The sequence below is a fragment of the Narcine bancroftii genome, chromosome 3 (assembly GCF_036971445.1).
Source record: "Narcine bancroftii isolate sNarBan1 chromosome 3, sNarBan1.hap1, whole genome shotgun sequence".
NCBI classification, from domain to species: domain Eukaryota; kingdom Metazoa; phylum Chordata; class Chondrichthyes; order Torpediniformes; family Narcinidae; genus Narcine; species Narcine bancroftii.
Genome location: NC_091471.1, coordinates 344,479,554 through 344,497,986, shown reverse-complemented (window position 1 = coordinate 344,497,986; position 18,433 = coordinate 344,479,554). Strand labels below are relative to the sequence as shown.

The 18,433-nt window shown below is 40.1% G+C and overlaps 1 long non-coding RNA gene across 1 annotated transcript in view; it reads left to right on the top strand.

The window, feature by feature from the left end:
* Positions 1–18,433, top strand: part of LOC138759327 (uncharacterized) — a 27,858-nt gene extending 9,425 nt beyond the window's left edge. Inside the window, exons 3-4 of the long non-coding RNA XR_011354732.1 lie at positions 13,243–13,324; positions 18,316–18,433. This is a non-coding gene — a long non-coding RNA (uncharacterized lncRNA). The remainder of the gene's footprint in view (positions 1–13,242; positions 13,325–18,315) is intronic.

Sequence of the window (18,433 nt, the reverse complement as noted above, 5' to 3'; positions counted from 1 at the left end):
TGATATAATATTAAGAGTGAGGGTAATTTTTCCCCTTACTCATTTGAAATTATATAAATATAGAAGCACACCTCTGATTTTTTGAAGTGAGAGCTGAAACTTCAGAAAGATGTCTGCTTGAGGCATTTGCTGACTAGTCATCCTCCCTTCCCGTATATGAATTGATTGTTTATAATAAAAATCTGCATGCTTTAAAGAGATATTTTTGCGGTATGTTCTTTTGCAGTCTGATTTCCTTTCAGAGGTGCGGGCTGACTTCCTCAAGCTATACCCACCATAAATTTGTACACTTCTATATCTCTCAATTCTTCTATGCTCCAGGGAATAAATCTCCTACCTATTTAATCTTTCCTAGGAAGTCAGTTCCTCGTGTCCTAGCAACATCCTACAAATCTTCTCTGCATTCTTGCAATTTTATTGATATCTTTCCTGCAGTTAGGTGACCAAAACTGCACACAATACTCTAAATTTGGCCCATTCATGTCTTATGCAACTTTACCATAGCATCCCAACTCCGATACTCTTTTCTTGAATTTATGAAGGCCAATGTGCCACAAGCTCTCTTGACAACCCTATCAACATGTGATGCCATTTCCAGGGAATTATGTATCTATATTCCTAGATCCCTCTGTTCTACCACACTTCTCAATGCCCTGCTATTTACAGTGCATGTGCTACCTTGCTCAATCCCAAAATGCAACATTTCACACTTGCATACATTAAATTTCATCAGCCATTTTGTAGCCCTTTTTTCCAGCTGGTTCAGACCCCTCTACAAGCATTTAAAGCCTTCCTTGCTGTCCACTACACCTCAAATCTTTTTGTCATCTGCAATCTTGCTGATCCAATTTATCTCATTATCATCTAGATCATTAATAATATTGGTAACCATCCATAAAGCCAATGTTGAATCTCGTTTACTCCCTCACCATGAATATCGGCAACTGCACCTTAATGACTAATCTCCCATGTGGAACCTTGTCAAAGGCCTTAATAAAGTTCATGTAGACAACATCTACAACCCTTCATCAACTTTCTTGTTAAGCTCCTCAAAAAACTTGATAAGATTTGTTAAAGCACAACCTACAACACACAAAGCCATGTTGACAATCCCTAATCAGCCCCTGACTATCCAAATACTTGTATATTTGATCTCCAAGAAACACCTTCCAATAACTTACCTACTACTAATGTCAGACTCACCAACCTATAATTTTATCCTCCAATCCTCCAGCACCTCATCTGTCGCTAAGGACCTTTTAAATATATCTGCCAGGCCCCCTCCAATTTCTGCACTGGCCTCCCTCAAAGTATGAGGAAATACTTTGTCAGGCCCTGTTGATTTATCAACCTTTAATCGCTTTAAGACAGGAAGCACCTCCTCCTCTTTAATCTGTACAGGTTCCATGACCGTACCACGTGCTTGCCTCACTTCCTCAGACTCAGTGTCAGTTTCCTGAGTAAATACAGATGCAAAAAAAAATTTAAGACCTTCCCACCTCTTCTGGCTCCATGCAGTCACTATGATCTTCAAGAGGACCCATTTTGCGAGGGAGGAGTCACGTGATGGAGTAGTGGCCGGACGGTGAACTCCAGCCCTCTCCAGAAAAGTCGGGAAAAACAAGAGAAAACACAAAGGCACAGAAATAAAAGTTACAGAAAAGTGAGTATAAAGGTGGAAAGAAGATGGCGACAAAAAAAGAAAAATCGAAAGCAACGGCAAGAAGAGAGGAAGAGAAGACAAAGGAGGAAAAAGGTGAAGGCCTTACCTGTCCGAAGAGGCCCGCTGCGGAGAGAGAAACCCGCTCCCTCAGGTCGGTAAATAATGGACTACAAAAATGGCTCGCTGAGCCGAGTAAAAGTGCGCAAAAAAACACACCGACGGGAGGGGGGACCAGCTGGGGAGTCGATCTCCACAGCCGGCAACGACAGCTGCAGAACACCTGCAGCAAGAAGAGACCACAGAAGACAATAGAAACAAGAAAGAAGAGGAGGAAAGGGCAACAAAGAAACAACAGATAGTCCACCCAGAGGAAGAAGAAGAGGAAGAGTATGGTGAAATAGAAGAAGAAAAGATAGGCAAGGTAAAGGATATACTTGCTCTTATTAAAGGATACATGGAGTCATTTAAAGAATGGCAAACACAGGAATTTAAGGATTTAAGAAAAAGAATAAACAACACAGAAGAGAAAATAAATAAAATGGAGATGACCTTAACAGAAATGGGAAAAAAAATGGACAAGATGGAAGAGCGGGCAGTAGCAGCAGAAATGGAGGTAGAAGACTTAAAAAAGAAATTGGAGAAATCTAATAAAAAAACTAAAGAGACACAAGAACTACTAGCTCAAAAAATAGATACAATGGAAAACCATAACAGAAGAAATAACATAAAGATAGTGGGCCTTAAGGAAGATGAAGAAGGCAAGAATATGAGGGAGTTTATAAAAGAGTGGATCCCTAAGACCCTAGGATGTCCAGAACTACAGCATGAAATGGAAATAGAAAGGGCACATAGAGTATTGGCCTCTAAACCACAACCACAACAAAAACCAAGATCTATTGTAGTAAAACTCCTAAGATATACTACAAGAGAAAAGGTACTGGAGAAGACAATGGAAAAAGTAAGAGAGGGCAACAAACCACTGGAGTATAAAGGACAAAAAATCTTCATTTATCCAGATATAAGTTTTGAACTCCTAAAGAAGAGAAAAGAGTTCAATACAGCAAAGGCGATTTTATGGAAGAAAGGGTATAAATTTATACTAAAGCATCCAGCGGTATTGAAAATATTTATTCCAGGACAACAAAACAGACTATTCTCGGATCCAGAAGAAGCACGAAAATTTGCAGAACAATTACAAAAATAGACTGAGGGAGGAAGACGGGTAATGAGAGTTAAAATGATCACGATTGATATGTATGTGGGTAAAGACAAAAATAGACTGAGGGATGAAGACGGGTAATGAGAGTAAAAATGATCACGATTGATATGTATGCGGGTAAAGAGGTATAAGAGTGAATAGAGACAATGAGCATACATGAATGTATCTGTACTTAGAGGAAAATATAGATAGTATAGACAAGAATTAATAAGGGAAGGTAATGGAATAGAGAGAATAAGGAGGGAATTAAAAGAGTGACCTTTGTGACATATGAAAAGTGAAATCTTTTCTGGGGGAGGCGGGGTGGGGGGAAATAGCGGTCACGGCAAAATCAGTTGACGCTTGCGAGTGGATTCGCAAATCCAAATGGAGAGGGCAGATGTGGTTGTCCGACAAGGGATAAAGGACAACTCAGGAGGTGAAGGGGAGATTGGGGATAAATAAGATAGAAATAGGAGAATAAGGAAAATGTTAGATGTTGTAGGAATGTTGTCTTATAAAGAGTTGAAAATAAGAAAACAGAAATGGAAAAGGAGGAAAGGTAATGATGGAAAAACGGAAAGAGAAGATAAACAAAATATAAAAGGGCTACGCTGAACTATATGTCTTTAAATATTAATGGAATACATAACCAAATTAAAAGGAAGAAACTACCAAATTTAAATGAATAAATGTATTCCATTAGAAAAAATAACATATTGGTTAAGAAATAATATTGAAATATTCGAACAAGTATAGGAGCCTTACATTAAATACAATAGCGAAAACCTACCGGGGACAAACATTACCTAAGTTGATGGAAGGAGAAGGAAAGAAAAGAATGGACTCAGTAGAATTTCTGGTGTAATTTTGTTGAATGACAACATTGTCTGACTGGCTTAATGCAACCTAGATTGTATACCTAAAATGGATGAGGGGGGGGGGGGTGGGGGGGTGGCTTGGGAGGAAAGGTGGGGGGAGAAAAAGTCACTGTATATGTGTGAAAAAGAAATAGTGTATATCATGGCTAATGTGATTTATGGTGTGAAAAAAAAAAAGAGGACCCATTTTGCCTCTTAATATAATTTTGCTCCTTATCCCTTAGGATTTTCCTTCACCTTCTCTGCCAAAGCAACCCCTTTTTTCAGTCCTCCTGATTTCATTTTGTTTTTTTATGTGCCCCCACCATGATTTTATAAGCCTCTACCATATCACCCCTCAGACTCCTACGATCCAGAACACCAGAACATACCCAACCTATGCAAGCTCCCCTTAAAATTAAATCACTCCATTCTTGGCAATATCCTGTTCAATTTCTTCTGCCCTCTCTCTCTCTTTTGCTACCATGTTAAGAAACAATTAGAAACAGCTAAAAAAAAATTAGAATTTGTATCAATTCAAAAATTAATAAAATTAATTTAAAGCAGATTTAACTAACAAAACAGACACCTTTTTATTGACTATCAGGAAACCCATTTCAATGAACATGTTTCTGCTATGTCTGCTATGGAATTAAGCTGAAGGACCAGATACAAAGTGGGTCATCTTAGTGAGTTCTTAGATGCCTCTGAACTCAATGCTAAATCCAGGGATTGGTGGGCAGGTCAGATTCATCTCAACCTGCAGTGCACAGCAATAGAAATGCTGGAATTCACCGATGTGTGCACAACAGCTCGCAAATGGTTTATTTGAATAGACTCTGCTGACCCACTCCACTCGCTGTCAGTACAATCTGACCCACTATCTCAAAGATTCTGGATACCTATCTCAGATGAATGTTCCAGAAATTCTGCATGGAAATTGGTTGGACATAGACCTTGACTTTGAGTAAACTTCTAACACAGCTGATAGCTTGTTGACAGCTTCTTTTATACCACTCATGTTTTGTTTTCCAAGTCAATAGGAAAAGAGTTCTAACATCAGCTGCTGCCCAATTGGACGATAAGGATCCACTCCCCATATGGGATGTTTCATTCAGAGTGAAACATATGAGCAATGGTTTTATTGTTGGGATATGCACATAGAAATTGGAAACAGTAGCAGAATCATCAACGATCGAGGGATTTCACAAACTATTGCAGCAAGGAAATCTCAACTGTGAAAAGAAGTACACTTTGAATTGATACACTACCTTCATAAACTTCCTTCAAGACAGCCTGAACTGCTGCAAAATAAAGTTGCAGAGTAATGAGATAGGTAAAGCCAGTCAGGACCAATGTTCCATGGGGGCACAGACTACATCATAATAATTCATCACTATGTCGATTTCAGCTGGATCTGTGAAGACCTTCCCACCCACTTTCCTGAGCCATTTATATCCTGATATATTTGGTAACAGAAGTTAAACAACTATCCACAATGAAGGGGAAGATTCACTTGGGGCTGAATGCTTCAGGTGACTCAATCATGGCGCCCACAAAAAGGCAGAAGGCATCAGAAAGTCATGACGATGTGCTGTTGGACAAAGGTATTAGATATGGTGTCTGCGCATACTTCATGATTCCTAAAAGGTTCGTCCTATTTGCCATGCCACATTCAAACAAAGTTCATTATCTGAACTATGTCAAATTGCCTCTTTCAGCTTCAGCACCTCAGATAAATCTTTAATTCTTAATACTGACATTTTGAAAAGACTTTCAAGATTATCAACCTGGTAGGTGGGTAAGGAGAATGTGGGGAGCATTTTGGGCAAGTTGAGCCGAAGGGCCTGTTTTCACACTATATAGCCCAATAACAAAATAGAAGCATATAAAAATCAGGCAATACTTCAGCCTTTTCCATTATGAGGTGAATATTTTTAAGGTGGGGCCATTCTATCCATCATCAACTGAGCCACGCATTTATTTGAGCATGGGTAACAGGCAAAACAGAACCACACAGTACAGGGAGAAGGTATCTGAGTGATGAAGGAAAGAAAGATACCAGACTATTTCTCATTGACTGTCCCTTAACAAAATAGTTGGTTGTCATAAAGCAGGTCAAGTACCATCAGTGCAAAATAAAACTGACAACATTATCAGTTGATGAGTCTTGAACTAAAGAACTTATCAGAACTAAAGGCTTGTCATTTGAAATTACTGAATTCATATCAAGTCTCAAGGGTAGCAATGTGTCTCTTTGGCAGATAAATGCTGCCCCTCTAGTGGTTCTCAACCTTTTTCTTTCCACTCACATACCACTTTAAGTAATCCCTATACCATAAGTACTCTGTAATTAGTAAGGGATTGCTTAAGGTGGGATGTGAGTGGGAAGGGAAGGTTGAGAATCACTGCTCTAGACCCAATTGTTACTGAAATATTTTGCTTGAGAAAAATTGTCATTGGCCCATTTCCTTTGGAGTTATGAAACCGTGCACATAATGAGTCATTTAAGTACAATTAAAACAGTGGTTTTCAAACTTTTTCTTTCCACCCACATACCATTCTCACACAGCTTACCACCTCTCCTTGAATACCTAGTGTCATAACCTTCTGAACTAACCTGCCATATGGGACCTTGTCAAAGGCTTTACTAAAGTCCATGTAGACAACATCCACAGCCTTTCATTCATCCACCTTCCTGGTAACCTCCTCAAAAAAACTTCACTAGATTTGTTCAACATGACCTATCGTGTACAAAGCCATGCTGGGTATCCTTAATCAGCCCATGACTGTCCCAGTACCTATATATCCTGTCTCTCAGTACTCCTTCCAATATTTAACCTGCTGCTGACATCAGGCTCACTGGCCTATAACTACCTGGTTTGTTTTTAGAGCCTTTTTTAAACAATGGGCTACCTCCCAATCCTCTGGCACCTCACCCATGGCTAAGGACATTTTGAATATATCAGCCAGGGCCCCTGAAATTTCTACACTTGTCTCCTGTGATGTTTCTTCTATTACAATGAAGAAACTTTTGGTTCTTTTTTAAAACAACTAGATTTATTAACTAAGCAAACAGCACAAAGGACAGAATATACACATGCCAGACCTCATGTGGAGGCATCCTATTTACCCAAGGTGCAACAGCATTCCCACGATGCAACATTCCTCAGATGCTGCACACTGAAAGAAACAATTGTACATAATTCAGATAATGAAAAGTCACTGTAAATGTGTGGAAAAGAAAAAGTGTATATCATGGCTATTGTGATTTATGGTGTGAAAAATAAAAAATTTAAAAAAAAAAAAAAATTCAGATAATGGACTTTGTTTGAATATGGCATGGCAAATAGGACGAACCTTTGTCCAACAGCACATCTTCATGACTTTTTGATGCCTTCTGCCTATGCTTTTTGTGGGCGCAATGATTGAGTCACCTGAAGGATTCAGCCCCAAGTGAATCTTCCCCTTCATTGTGGATAGTTGATTACCAAATATATCAGGATATAAATGACTCAGGAAAGTGGGTGGGAAGGTCTTCACAGATCCAGCTGAAATCGACATAGTGATGAATTATTATGATGTAGTCTGTGCCCCCATGGAACATTGGTCCTGACTGGCTTTACCTATCTCATTACTCTGCAACTTTATTTTGCAGCAGTTCAGGCTGTCTTGAAGGAAGTTTATGAAGGTAGTGTATCAATTCAAAGTGTACTTCTTTTCACAGTTGAGATTTCCTTGCTGTAATAGTTTGTGAAATCCCTTGATCGTTGATGATTCTGCTACTGTTTCCAATTTCTATGTGCATATCCCAACAATAAAACCATTGCTCATATGTTTCACTCTGAATGAAACATCCCATATGGGGAGTGGATCCTTATCATCCAATTGGGCAGCAGCTGATGTTAGAACTCTTGGAAAACAAAACATGAGTGGTATAAAAGAAGCTGTCAACAAGCTATCAGCTGTGTTAGAAGTTTACTCAAAGTCAAGGTCTATGTCCAACCAATTTCCATGCAGAATTTCTGGAACATTCATTTGAGATTCTTGGGTAAACTTATACCTCTCATTTTGTTCTTTTTAGATTGGTCACAGTGTTTGAGCTACCGAAAGAAAATAGACACACACACACCGAGAGCAGTTCAGTTTATATAAGGCTTTATTACTAAATCTAAAGCTGAATTCACACTAAAATATTCAAGCCCTTCCCAATTATACTTATCAATGCCTGGACTGGTCCCAACTGCCAAAGCGAGGCAACGACTACACACTTGTAGTTTGTAGTAGGTTGTCTGGGCGCCGGTAGCAGCTTCTCCACCTCCCCGGACCGGGACGTTGGTTGGAATCTTGAAGTTCTTCTTCTTGCTGAGAGATGTTGCCACCTCTTGGAGAGTCTCAAACTTCAGCAGTGCATAGTGGAAGTTAGGTAATGTCTACTGAGTCATATGCATCCCTGGGCCCCATAGTGTAATTAGATAATGTCTTCCTATTTAACTGCATCCTGGGCCTCATGGTGGAATTTAGATTATGTCTTCTGATGCAACTGCATCCCTTCTTGCATAAGCTGGTCTAAATCCTCCATAACATATAGGTATCCAGATTCTTTGAAATAATGGCTCAGATTGTACTGACAGCGAGTGGAGTGAGTCAGCGGAGTCTATTCAAATAAACTATTTGCGAGGTATTGTGCACACATCGGTCCATCTAGCATTTCTATTGCTGTGCACTACAGGTTGAGGTGAATCTGACCTACACACCAATCCCTGGATTTAGCATTGAGTTCAGAAGCATCTAAGAACTCACTAAGATGACTCCTCCTGCCAGTAGCACTCTATCACTACAGTCCCCCTCAAGGTCCGAGGGAATATCATATCTGTCCCAGGTGACCTACCTTCCTTTATTCGCTGTAAGGCAGCAAGCTCCTACCTCTTCCTCCTTGACCTCCATCTGCTCCACAGCTTTTCTGTTTTTTTCACTTCCTTCCTTATCCATTATGTCAGTTTGGTTTTGTTGAATACTTAACGGCAGGAAGGAATGGAAGAGCTAGATAAACACTAGAATGTTCTGCAATGTTAAAACTAAATGGTCCCTTGACATGGATTGTGAGGTAAATTGTCCCTGTTTCTTCATAATTATGGTTATTAAACATGCATCGTCCCCTTTCACCACCTCTACCAAAAGTAAACACAGAAGCAGCCTATTGTGGAATTACACATTCAAGCCTAACTTCATATGATTGAGGTCATTGGTCAGCAAGCTGGACCTTGAAGCAAATAAGAGCATATTTAAAATAAAGGGGATGGAGGTTGGCCTTGAGTCTGCTCTGCCATTAACTAAGATGATTGATCTGATTTTATTTTTTTCGCCCACCCTGCTCCTCATTACCCTTGGTTTCCTTGAAATCTAAAGTATGCATCTACTTCATCTTTGAAGCTACTTAATAACCAAAGCCTTTAAAGAAATTTTGGAAAATGAAAAGAGTGTAAGTCTGTAATGACTCGAGTGTGACACAAAGAAATGGATAAACATTTGAAACAAAAAAAAATCAGTTAATTGTTTTGGTTACTTTTGCCTTCGGCTGCAGGTTCCAATACACTCGGAGTTAAAGTCCCAATCTATCCAAGAAGAATGGAGACAAATTAGATTTATTTATCTTTCCAGCCACACTCTCCTTATTATTAGCTGGTTTTCATTCTTATCGAGTTTAGACATTTTTTTAAATTTAGACCTAGATACAGCTCAGAAACAGGCCTTTTTGGCCCACGAGCCTGTGCCGCCCAATTACACCCAATTGACCTACACGTTTTTAAGGGTGGGAGGAAATCAAAGCACCCAGAGGAAACTCACGCAGACACAGGGAAAACATACAATCTCCTGACAGACGGCGCAGGGTTCGAACCCTGGTCCCGGTCGCTAGCGCTGTAACGGCATTGCATTAACTGCTACGCTAAACGTGCTGCCCTCAGTTTTATCAATTAGGTGCAGACCACTTGGTTCAGGTCAAGTGCAGCTGCCAGCCTACTTCATTAAATTCTAAAGACTGCTCTTCTTTTAACAGTCTTCAAATTATATTTTTTTTTCCTGATCATTAAAGCAAATCACCTGACATTTCGTTCATTTGAACTTCCCAAGATTTCTTCTCCATTAAAGTATGATAAGTATAATTAGGTTCCCTCACCGAAACTGCCTTTGAAATAGAATAGAAAATTACCAATTATTTTCCAAGTGGTTTTACGTTATTGACAAACCAGCTTACCTTCAAGATGCAAAGCACCATGAGCAGATGTTGGAGAAAACTCACCAGGAACTGCTGCAGTCAAGTGAACTCAGCACCATCTTGTGGCAATCAACTGTCATTGAAGTAGAATCAGAATCCAGTTTATTGCCATGGAATTTGTTGTTTTGTTGCAGCAGTAGTATTGTGCAGAGCAAGATGCAAAATTACTATACCGTTCTATAAATACAAGATTTAAAAAAATAAATAGCCAATGCAAGAAAAGAGGAAAAGTGAGGTAGTGTCCGCACTTCATTGTCCATTCCTAAATCTGATGGCACAAGGGAAGCAGCTGTTTTTGTAATGGTGGATATGCATCTTCGGGCTCCCGTACCTCCTTCCTGATGGTAACAGTGAGAAAAGTGCCTGTCCTGGGTGGTGAGGGACCTTGATGATAGGAGCTGCTTTCTTAGACATTGCATCTTAAAGACGTCCTTAATGAAGTGAAGACGAATGCCCACGATGGCGCTGGGTGAGTTGGCAGCCTTCTGCAGCTTTTTCCTGTCCTGCTCATTGACACCCAATACCAGACGATGCAACCAGTCAGAATGCTCTGCAGGGTACACCTGTAGAAATTTGTGAGAGTCTTTAGTGACAGACCAAATCTCCTCAAACTCCCAATGTATTATAGCTGTTGGTGTGCCTTTTTTATGATTGTATCAATATGATGGTCCCAGGATGGGTATTCAGAAATGTTGACACCCAGAAATTTGAAGTTTCTTACTCTCTCCACTGCTGACCCCTCAGTGAGAACTGGTTTGTGTTCTCCTGGCTTCCCCTTCATGAAGTCCACAATCAAATACTGAGTGTTACTAATGTTGAGTGCAAGATTGTTGTTGTGACACCACTCAATTAGCTGATTTATCTCACTCCTGTATGCTTCCTCATTGCCCTCTGTGATTCATGGTGTCATTGACAAATTTGTAGATGGCCTTTAAATTGATCCCTGCCACAGGAGAGTAGAGCAATGGGAGAAGCATGCATCGCTGAGGTGCGTCTGTGTTGATTGTCAGTGTGGTAGAGACATTGTTACCAATCCGCACTGATTGTGGTCTTCCGATGAAAAAGTCAAGGATCCAGCTGCAGAGGGAGGTGGAGAGGCCCAGGTTTGGAAGCTTACTGACTCGAACTAAGGGGATGAAAAAGTTGAAAACTGCACTTTTATCGATGTAAATCAGCATGATGTATGTATTGCTGTTTTCCACGTGACCCAGGGTTGAGTGAAGTGCCAGTGAGATTGCATCTGCTGTGGAACAATTATGGTGATAGGCAAAATTGAAGTGGGTCCAAGTTTTTGCTTAGGTATGAGTTAATTCTATCTGCCATTCCTCTAAAAGATTTGGTCATCAGATAGAGGACTAATCTTTTAACCACTGGAGAGCAACAGAAACAAAAGCTAAATTAACCTGAACAACCCTGTTGAGCTTGATCATAAAATAATCCACTCCTTAAATGTCTCCACTCCATGAAAAGCAGGAGAATGAGGGGAGGTTTAATAGAGGTATTCAAAAATATAATGGGTATAGATTGAGTAAATTCAATCAGCCTTTTTCCACCGAGGTTAGGTGAGATAAAAGCAAGAGTTCATGGGTTAAAGGTGAAAGGGGAAAAGATTAGAGGGAACTTTAGGAGTGTGGAACAAGCTGTGAATTGAATTGGTAAATGCAGGCTTAATTTTGACATTTAAGAAAAAAATGGAGAGGAAGGGTATGGAGTGATATGGTCCAGTTGCAGGTCAGTGGGATCACGCAGAATAACAGTTTGGCACAGACTAAAATGGCTGAAGGGCCTGTTTCCATGCTGTAGTGTTCTATGAGAAATCTAGATGTTCATGATTTCCTGTCAGAACTTAAATTGAGCAACTTCCCACTTAATTCCATTTATCTAAAATATAAAATGTTTCCAAATGGCAAGTAAAGCTTAACTGTGGGTATTCCTTCCTTTGGTTTCCCAGAGGACAATTGTGTACTGGGGAAGAATCACAACTATAAACCATCCCAGGAGGTCTCCAACTACATCAGACAGACTTATTGAGGCCCAGCCTACTGGGTGTTATTTATAGCCTTGGGTCTAATTGCTATAATTTTTTTTCGTAAAACAGATTTAAACTTTTGTGTTTAACATCTGTGAATGTTAACACTCAATATGATCCTTGGCATCCATTTGTTGTGAGGTCTTGAGTAGTACACTCATGTGGCAGCCTATGCCAAGGGTGTTCAATCGAAGACTGCAGCAAAGACAGTGTGATGTGTTAAACTAAAACTTGTGCTAAGAGAAGTTATTTTACCTCAATGTGAGGGGCTGTAATTAAAACAAATGAAAGCTGGACATTGTGTACCAATAACATAATCATTCACACACATAGCAGGAACATATCTAGGATATTAGTTCTATTACAAGCCATTAGCAAGCATCATATTTAATATAGTGAACTCTAAGAGTGTTAAGTATTAATGATTGAATTGATTTTGGATTTGTTTCTGTATTCAATGTTGAAATAGCATAAACTAATTTTAAAGATTTCTATACCATCAGTTGCTGAGTCAAAACTTCACTTTGGACTATTTCAATAATTTTTGCTCCTGTCGGTGCTTTCATGTATATTGCCAGGTGGTGGGTGGATCCTGGCAAGACACACCTAAACATGGATGCAAAGCATTCGTGACAAGCGTTGTCTTTAACTTTTCCACTGTTTATAAAATGACTAACGGAACGCCAACTTGGCTGAAATCTCTGCTGATTCGAGAGAACATCTTCAACACACGCATCAGAATGTTACTGACCCTCACTGTCTTCGCACTTTCCAATGTAATCAACTATTTCATGATATCACATGAATGAAAAGTACTGAAGACTGGCTTCCCTGATGGAGAGGACCCTTGGAGGAGACCAAGATAGATTGTCCACTCCTGCACATCTGGCATAAAGCATTTCACCTGTATCAATGGCACGATGAGCTGGGGCTCTGTAATCAATGGTTAGAAGATTGCTCATGGAGCCTTCTCCATTCTTTAGCTGTTTGATCGTGAATGATTATGGGATCTCTTTGCTCTGTCTAAAACTTGTTGCTTCCACTCTTCAGTCTATAAATGGACCATGTTATAGATTTACCAGTTTAGCAATTCAATGTAACTATAACTTGTGCTGCCCCTCTAATCCTGACTATATTGCTTGTGCGTTTTTGATTTGTTTATCTTTATTTAAAGTGGTCCTGTTTATATTGTATCCCTGTTTATTGTATCCACAGGGACACAAGAAATTGAGCAAGAGCAGCCCACTTGACCTCCAGTGGTGGATTAACTACTACCCAGGACCTAGGCTGAGTTTTAGTAAGACCCTCACTGATCTTCCCCCACCCCCCCCCCCACACTAACCTTGCCCCCCTGCCCTACGGCCCCCACCATTCATTGAACAGAATAAAATGAAATTGTTCCATATATTAGACTTTGGGTGTGATGCCCTCACATATTCTAAATTTATCCACCGGGTCTGTGCTGGGAATACACCAGTTGGTGTTTGGTTGGAGGAGGGGAGAAAAAACATAATATTAAAGTCAAACAAAACTTTCCCTTGCAGAAGCCATCTGCTAGCCCCGAATAATTTGAAAAGTCTGTTAGTTACAAAAGGATGAATAAAATCAGTTCTTAAAAAAAAGTATCGATACAAAATAACACAGGAGGGAGAAGGGAGAGCCTTTTTTCAAAAAGTAAACCTCCTGTGACTGACGCAGCATGAGCCCGAGCATTGATTGACAGGTAGCATTGGGACTGGCGGCGCCCAAATTAATTAGTAGACGGGACTGAGATCCCACTGCTGATTGACATGTGATTGGCGGGTGGACCCAGGTCTAACACGAGCCCATATTGGCCAAGTGGATACATTGGTGTACCAGTGGTTGTGACGGGCCCCCTTACCTTCCTGGTCCCTGGGCTTAAGGTTACTCAGCCTAATGGTTAATCTGCCGCTGCTGGACTCTCAAGCTGGCTCTGCTACTTCATGTGATCACAGCTGATCCACCTCAGGCTTTAGCTCCTCTTCTACACTAGTTCCCCATAGCTCCCAATTTCCTAGCTTTCAAAAATGTATCCATCTCATCTTTAAATATCTCCAGTGTTCTGGCTTCCACAACCCTCTAGGGTCCTGAATTCCAAAGATTCAATGACCTCTGTTCAAATCCGGTTCCATTTTCAGCTGTGAATTAACAATGCCATGTGCACAAAACCCTGTAACTTCAGAACAAAATTCAGCCTAATATTTTAGTACAGTTATGAAGGGGTGCTGCACTGTTGAAGCATTCATATTGAAAATGAAGTGTTAAACCACCTCTTGAATAAATAAAAACAGCTGCATATGTTAAGGTGGAATGAAGAGCAAATCTAGAGACCTTATCTCCCCACTCCTGGTATTAACATCAGTGAGTCCACCTGTCAACATCCTGGGGGCCACCAACCAGAAACTCATCTGAACAGTCGTATAAAGGCTCTGTTTACAAACAAAGGTCAAAGTTTGGGTGTCCTGTAATAAGAAGCTCAGCTCCTGAGTGCAGCTTCACCAATACTTATTTAAATGTAGACATTTAAATAACAAGCCCTTCCAACCCATGAGCCCCTGCTGCGCTATTAGTCTCAACTGACTTACAACCCCCGTATCTTTTGAACGGTGGGAGGAAACCAGAGCACCCGGTGGAAACCCACACAGACATGGGGAGAACTTACAAACTCCTTACAGACAAAGCTGGATTCGAACCCGGATCACTGGCACTGTAACAGCGTTGTACTAACCGTACAAGGGTTGTAGATTAATTGGGGTAAATGTCAGGTACCCGAGACTCCCCTACTCCATCCAAAACTGGAAATGTAATGATCCTTCTCCAGTAACATTTGGTTAAAGTTCTGGACCAGGTTCCATAACAGTATTGTCAGCACAGCTTCAACGTCAGGACTGCAACCATTCAAGACGTCACCTTTTCACACATAATTAGGGTTGGGTATCATATACTAGCCTTATTGGTGATGTCATACCTGACGATGGATAAATAAAGACATCATATTTTCTGGCTATTATCATTATCACTTAGCTGTGTTCTGACTGCCTGCAGCAATCCCTTTATTATAACATGGTCTGCATTTCAAAAGTATTGTAGTTCCTTGGCTGTAAAGCAGATTGACCTGAGGCAATGACTGACACTCTATCAATCTTCTTGTCTAATTGTTTCCTTGTCCCATTACCCTGGTTCTGCGTTTGTTCCAGTCCTGATGTTGAACATAAACTGACAATAATGTGACGAAATATGCTCCACAGGTTTGACTTAATGTTCAGTGGGAATGGTCATTAGATTAAACATATGCATTTAAAAATTCCCCACAAAGCTTTAAAATCCCTCTGTGGCCTCAAAGGTCCAGAATTTTATAACGTCCTTACAAGCTGTAGCGTGAATAAAAGCTCTCATGACTGGAAGGAGAACATACGCTTTTATAACTGAGGGTAGGGTCTTACAGTGGTCTCAGGGTTTAGGCAGGGAAACCAGGGTTATATATAAGTAGATGGAGGTGTCCAGGACTGTAGCCATTTTGTACCTGCACTTCTTGGCTAGAGTCTACAGGTCCAGCAGGTAGTCAATGGTGGTCTCTCCTGGCCATTGGCGACGTAGAGTGAGTCGTGCCTCACTAGGTCCCCGTTTTGCGACTTCAGGTACTGAGCCTTCAAAGCCTCCATGGCAGCATCATATGTAGCGCAGTCCCTGATGACTGCATACCCTTTCGTTCCTACCTTCGAAATGAGTGCGGACCTCCTGAGTTCATCGGTGTGGAAGACATCTCTGGTCACGTTCAGGTAGGCCTGGAAGCAGTCTATTCAGTACATGGACCCCTCAGCCACGTCGGGGGACAGAGGGTCCGTCAGCAGCGTACCTGGCTTAAGGAGCGCTTCCATCTTCAAGGGAATAAGCTAACAAAATTGTAGTGTGAATAAATACTCTCACAACTGGAAGGAGACATATGCTTTGATTAGCTTATAACTGAGGATAGGGTCTTACAGTGGACTTCAGAAGCGCTCAGGGTTTAGGCGGGAAACCAGGGTTATATATGGGTAGATGGGGGTAGAGTCAGGAGGCGGAGCCAGCCATCAGTGCAACATACCACCGGTGAATCTCAGTTCACTCTACAAGCCTGTCATCTCTGCCGCCTGCATTTCCAGACCCATGTATAGCCTTATGCTCCTATATGCAGGGATACTCCTAACTGCCCAAATTCTGATACTTCTTCCATAATTGTTTGCATCTCTAACTCTTTGAGGACATGTCATAAAAACCAACTTTGTTCCTATCCTAATGTCTTCAAATACAAGAGATGTAAAACCTACTCTTTTATCTCATGTTTTTTTCTACCATCAAGGAGTCCAAGCAGTCCTTTCAGATGAAGTAATGACTTGATGCACTCAATGCTCACAATTTGTCTCCTCTCCCGATAGGGGAAAGAAAAAACAAATGCAGATTGGGTGATTTTTTTTTTGCAGAAAATTACTGAATGACATTGAGAATAGGCCTGATATGCATTTCAAAGTTTATATATTTCCCATCAGTTCTCTCTCTCTCTCTCTCTCTTAAACAGTAAAAACCTGGTCTCACCCCCAAGATATTCCTTTCTCCCTTCCTATCCCTCCATCATACCTTCTGCAACATAATTTGTTCTCCCCAATCTTTGACTTCAAATATTAACTCTGTATCTCTTTCCACATATTCTGCCTGGTGTGTGAACATTTCCAGCATTTACTGGTTTTATTTCTGATAACCTCGTGCCTGTACTTTTCTTTCATGTGTCAAATATTGCTCGACTTAGGAGAATTGAGCCATTTGGCTCAGCAAGTTTCATTGAATTCAACCATTCATATCATGGCCAACCCCTTTCTGCTGCCTTTTCCCCTTAAATTTTGATGCCCTTGCTAATCAAGAACATATCAGCCCCTGCTTTAAATATACCCAATGACGGCCTCCACAGCCATTATGCAATGACCCTGTGCAGATTCACCACCCCCTGGTTGAAGAGATTTCTCCTCATCTCTGTCCTACATCCTTTTATTCTGAGGCTGTGCCAGAATGTTTATGAGCTTATTAACTTACAGTATTTCCATTGAAGGGCTTTGGAATGTTTCTATTATGTTTAAAATTCTGTTTAAATCAATATAAACAGAGATTGTGCATATTTTATTTCCCTTTCTTTCTTTTTCAATATTTTTATTGAAATTGAGCTTCCACATTGAAAAGTACAGAGTACATAGATTACATATTAAAAGTCAAAAGATAGTACATTGGATCAAAACAATTCATCCAAGGTCCCTCGCATTCTCAACTGAACAAATTATATTACAGTAATAGTTTATTATTTTATTATAAAAAAGATCTATACCAACTACCAAAAACAAAGCTGGTTGGCAAAGAGCAGAAAAAAAGAATTCCTTATCAAAGTGATACATTACCTTATTAACCAGCACTTCTGCATTCATATTAAATCAGTTATTCTGAAAATAATTCATAAAAGGGTCCCCAGAGTGTTTAAAAATGTTAGATTCAAGTCGCAGATTGAGCATCTAATTATCTGATTTTAAACATGACATGACGTCAGGTAGCCATTAAGCATGGGCAGTCAGAGCAATGTCCCTCTATCTGAGCAACTCCACCCACCCAGCCATAAGAGAAATAAAAGCTAATACACACAAATCAGATGCCGTTAGAGTTATGCCACTCTCTCCAACAACATCAAACAAGGCAGGTAAAGGATTAGGCTTAACATTAACTTTAAAAAGTACAGAAAAATCGTGAGGAACTTCATTCCACTATTTCTCAAGGCTTTGCAATGACCAAAACATATGAATTAATCAACCAGCTCCATTGTTGCTTCTATCACAAGGAGAATTTATTTCCCTTTAAATCTTTCAAATTCTCGGGAGGACACTCTGTAAAGAATTACTTATTCATGATTACAAGAAGTTTATAACATTGAAATTATAAGCGGGTTTTACAAATACATTTAATTTGATATAGGATTACCCTGTTTTAGTTCTGCTACTGCACCATGTTAAAAATTTTGGCCAATATATACTAAGAATTGCTTTTCCAAATACACTATAGATGTTCTGCTCTGGAAATGTCAATGTTACCAGATTTCATCTTGAGAACTTTCTTGTTTGGTTAATTTGACTTTAATAGTCCATTTAATAGCTATTAAGAGTAAATGATTAAATAAACTATTCTGTGCATATCATATGTTTAACATTTTGCACTTTAGTCTGTGGAGATCAATAAAATGACTCTGTATCTTTAAAGGAAGGAAGGACACATAAGAAAGAAAACACAGCACCTGTGTTCTGCTACATATATGAAAATAATTCCTTGGAGATGCACACACCGTTCAAAGGAAGCCACACCAGATGGTAGGAAATAC